We start from the raw sequence: 5,094 nt of genomic DNA, 5'->3' as shown, positions 1-5,094 counted from the left end.
TTCCCCACCGGAAATGACGCGCTCCCTGCCCCTGGGAGGATGCCGGGAAAGGGACCGCGGCCCGCCATTGGGAGAAGGGCAAGGCACCGCTCTTGCGCGCACTGCGCATGCGGCCTCTTGGGCGTCGCCGCGTGGCGGGGACCGGGACTGCAGAGGGTGGAGAGGCGGAGTCTAGGGCCGAGGGGCGGGGCCTCAGCTACCAGTCCACTGTTGGCCACGCGGTTCTTCTTTCCTCCGGGTTTCAAGTTCCTGGAAGGCCCAGGCTTCTAGGCAGCGACTAGGAGACAAAATTAGAGTAGAAAAGGTGATGTGGCCCCAGGGCCTGAGTTCCCTGAGACAGTCTTTTTCTGATGGTTCCTCCAGCTTCTCCCCAGGCCTGCTAAAGTTCTTGTTTTCATTGATTCATTCAGCAAACAGCTGACCACATTTGTCCTGCTGGTGCAAAGGTCATCAAGGCTGGGCCCTTTCTTCACCGAATTCTCAGACCAGTAGGAGGAACCAGGAAACAGTCAATGACGACGGAATAACAAGTGATACGATGGGGAAGGGACAAGGGGCTCTAGGAATACAGAGCAGGGCCCCCTAATCCACTCTGTAGAGGAATCCAAGAGGGCTTCCCAGAGGAGGTGGCTTGAGCTGAATATTGAATGGCAATCGGGGAAGAGCATTCAAGACAAAGGGAACAGAGTGTGCCAAGCCAGGTGGAAGTATGGAGTTCTCCTCTCCGTTGAGGCTCGCAGTCATCTGCCCAGATTCTCTAAACTCTAATTGTGGTCATGGGTATCCTCTGCTCTCCCTGCCGTCAAGATCATTTCTCTCTCTGCATCCCATATCTATATCTGTATTCATGTGACAGGCTGCTCACTGGTGTTCTATACTCTTGCTGCCCCTAATTGCATAGCACACATCTGCCAGTTTGCACTTTCTAAATTATAGCTCTGAATCTGCTGCTACCCTGTGTAAAACTTTTAACAGTCTTCAGGTGTTAGAACTCCCAGTTTATCTCACAGCATGAAACCAGGCCATAGTCTCATCTTCACCGCTCCTACATGAATCTTGTGTTTCTTCTTTCTGGAATACCCTTCACTCCTTTTGGGATCTCAAACTCAAATGCCTCCCCTTTCCTGACCATCACATCACTCCCTCTCTGCATCCACAGCACAATGTCCGTATTATCTCTATTAGAGTTCTTACCTGTTATACTGTAATCTTTCATTTACAGGTCTGCATTTCATGCTAGATCTCCTCAAAGGCCAGGCATCTAGTGTAGGACACCCTCCATAATCATTTAATAATAACAGCTAACAGGGCTTCCCTGGTGGCGCAGTGGTTAAGAATCCGCCTGCCAGTGCAGGGGACATGGGTTCAAACCCTGGTACAGGAAGATCCCACATGCCGTGGAGCAGCTAAGCCCATGCGCCACAACTACTGACCTGCGCTCTAGAGCCTGCGAGCCAGAACTACTGAGCCTGAGTGCCACAACTACTGAAGCCCGTGCACCTAGAGTCCGTGCTCCACAACAAGAGAAGCCACCACAATGAGAAGCCCGCGCACCGCAGCAAAGAGTAGCCCCCGCTTGCCGCAACTAGAGAAAGTCCACACACAGCAACGAAGACCCAACGCAGCCAAAAAAAAAAAAAAAAAAAAGCAAATAAATAAATTTTTTTAAAAAACAGCTAACATTTATTCAGGGAATACTACTTGCCAGGCATAGAGCTAACTGCCCTTAGATAGATCATTTCTTTTAATCCTCTCAACAACCTTATGGGTTGGTCCCATTTTACAGATGAAGCCAGAGAGTTAGGTAACTTGTCCAGATACACATAGCCACTGAGTTGGGAGCCGGGATTCAAATCCTGGGAGGAGAAGAGAGCTATGGTCACTCTGCTCTATCCTCAGGCTTCTGGGATAGGAATGGCAAGAGATGGGGGTGGGGAAAGGATGGCAGAAATAGATTTTTTTTTTAAAATCAGTCAGTCCTGGGTTTTATGGTCTTATATGAATAACACACCTATTCCAGACCCACTTCACACACCCCTGGGCCTACTCTGGAAAGGGCTGGGGAGCAAGGACAACTTCCCTGCTGTGGGTGATTCATCATGACCCTGGCTTAGTCACAGCATGTCACCACAAGCCAGCAGAAGAAGCCAGCCCAGGGTGAATTCTGGTCCTTTGGGAAAGAGACATGCCTGCTCTTCATTTCCGCAGGATGACTGGACTTTAAGGCAGGACCTTACCAGGGACTGCCTATGGGGATCTGAAGCCGTGCCTCTAAGCCCCCACATGGACATGACAGAAGAAAATACCTTAAAAGAAAAGAAAAGAAAGAGGGGGTGAGGGAGAAAGAAAGAAAGGAAGGAAGAAAGGAAGAAAAGAAACAAAGAAAGAGAAGATAGAAGAGAGGGAGGAGAGAACAAATCATAACTAAGCTGGAAAATAAGCAAGGAGATTGGTAAGGAGGGGATACCCAGCACCAAGCAGCTATTCAAGTGTGTTCTTCCTTGGAGCACAGAGAACCTATAAATTCAGAGGCCAACAAGGTGGGAACAGGAATGGCCTTGGGACAAGAAGAAGGCAAGCCCCCCTGCCCCTTCCTCCTTTCTCTTCTCCTCCTCCTCCTCCTCCTCTCCCCTTCATACATAAGGATTTACAGCTATAATGGTGGCTTTTGGCCCCTGATAAGCCTGAGATCTGCCCTACAAAGAATGTAAAGAATGTGACCTTCTTGTTTAGGAAGATGCTCCTGGAGTTGCCTGAAGGAGAAGCAGAGATGAAAGGAGAAAAGAAAGGGAAGCCTTCCCTGTTCAAGAGAAAAACACATCAAAGTCCTCTACTCCCTCCCCTCTAACCAAAGAAAGGCGTTCCTGGGAATTCCCTGTCGGTCCAGAGGTTAGGACTCCGTGCTTTCACACCGAGGGCAGTTCAATCCCTGGTTGGGGAACTAAGATCCACAAGCGGTGTGGAAAAAAAAAAAAAAAAAATAGAAGAAGAAAGGCATTCCTTGTTTTATTTATTTTTAAAATAAATTTATTTATTTATTTATTTAGGCTGAGTTGGGTCTGCTGCTGCGCTCAGGCGGGCTTTCTCTAATTGCGGTGAGTGGGAGCTACTCTTCGTTGCGGTGCGCAGGCTTCTCATTGCGGTGGCTTCTCTTGTTGTGGAGCACGGGCTCTAGGTGCGTGGGCTTCAGTAGCTGTGTTACGCGGGCTCTAGAGCGCAGCCTCAGTAGTTGCGGCACACGGGCTCAGTAATTGTGGTTCGCGGACTCTAGAGCGCAGACTCAGTAGTTGTGGTGCACGGGCTTAGTTGCTCTGCGGCATGTGGGATCTTCCCAGACCAGCGCTCGAACCCGTGTCCCCTGCACTGGCAGGCGGATTCTTAACCACTGCGCCACCAGGGAAGTCCCACATTCCTTATTTTAGCAAAGGACCAGGAGCAGAGGTTCAAGGACCTATTTTCCTGCCTGTGTCTCCTAAAATGATGAAAACTGCCTCGTACATCTGTGCAAGTCATGCGCTGCACAACTCCAGGGTACTATGTAAATGAAACCCTCTGGAGTTGGGCTACTCAAACTCGCTTTTCCTTCAAAAAAAAAAAAGATTATTTGTATGAAGATGACAAAAATTGCTATTTAGAGAGAAAACTGACACATCTTGCAAAGTGTGTGTGAGAGAGAAAGGGAGAGACAAAAGTTGGTGGGTGTATAGGCACCATTGGTATTGGTGGGAAAGTACACTTCTGCCCAGTTTTCATCCGTGGATGGAGACGAGGAGAGAGAAAGGAGACAGAAAAATCTCCAAGTATCTGCTGGAGTTTCTGGATAATGAAGTAGAGAGATGTCCCACCCCCAGTGGGTAGCCCATAGTTTTGCAGAGACAAGGACCTGTCTAAAGATGTACAAAGGTAGGGTCTGGAGGCAGACACTAGGGGAAAGCTCTGGGGAGAAAAATGAGGGGATTGCAAGGCAGGTGGAGGGGAGGAGAGCATGTTGGGAACCAAGGCAGGAGGTGGGACCTTCCTAGAAAGGTCAGTGAGATGTTCCCAGGGGTGACGTGCTGCAGGGCTTTTGAGAATCATTTGTCTGCTTTGCTACGATGTAAATCCCCCTGATTGCCCCATCCTTTAGGAGAGCTGCTCACACAGATGCCTTTTGCAGGGAAGAAACAAGGAGAAGGTGCCTGGGAATTCCCTGGTGGTCCAGCGGTTAGAGCTCTGTACTTCCACTGCAGGGGAACTAAGATCTTGCATGCCACACAGTGCAGCCAAAAAAAAAAAAAAAAAAAAAAAAGAGAGGGTGCCAACTTCCTTGTCTCTGTCCTCGTGGAGCTGAGAAAAATCGAGAACATCTGAAGGTAGTGAGATGCAAGTATGCCTACCCTCTTCTCTTCTCCTCCTGCCCACTCCTCTCTGGTCCCACTAACCATCCTCTTCCTCCATGCTTTGACTTGCTGTTCCCTCTGCCCGGATCTCCACAGTCACTCCCTCAGAGACCTCCTTCCAGTCTCTGCTCCAATGTTGCCTCTTCAGGGAGACCTTCCCTCACCCGCCCATTTGACACTGCAAACTACATACCCAACTCTCCCACTCCCCCTTCTCTGCTTGATTTTCCTTGCACTTATCCCCTTCTAATTTTACAGATCTGTTTTATGCGTTGTCCTTTCTTCCCCTCTAGAATGCAAGCTCCGTAAGAGCAAGGATTTTGGTCTTTTTGCTCCTGCTATATCTCAAGTGCCTGGCAGAGAGCCTGGCATATAGGCATTAAGTGAATATTGGTCGAATGATGAAGTGAATGAAAGGAGAGTCCAGTGGAGGCACTTGTTCAAAGTTAGCTTCCTGTAATTGTCAGGCATCTCCTGGAGGGCACTGCACTTCCCATAGGAGGTAAGCAAGGGATGCAAAGCATTCTTGGTTACCTCTCAAAAGGACATGTCCTCGGCTGCATCTGGGCTATGTCTGGGGTGTCACTCTCACATGTGCTCCAACTTGCTAGAGGAAGGCGTGTTGTTACAGTTGTAAAGCTGGTAATTGCACCTATCACAATGCTTATCTTATCTGTCGGCTTCTTGGTGTCAGCTTCTTGGAACCGAAGTTACT

The sequence above is a fragment of the Eubalaena glacialis genome, chromosome 19 (genome assembly GCF_028564815.1).
Source record: "Eubalaena glacialis isolate mEubGla1 chromosome 19, mEubGla1.1.hap2.+ XY, whole genome shotgun sequence".
Taxonomy (NCBI): Eukaryota; Metazoa; Chordata; class Mammalia; order Artiodactyla; family Balaenidae; genus Eubalaena; species Eubalaena glacialis.
Note: the sequence above shows the minus strand (reverse complement) of the source record.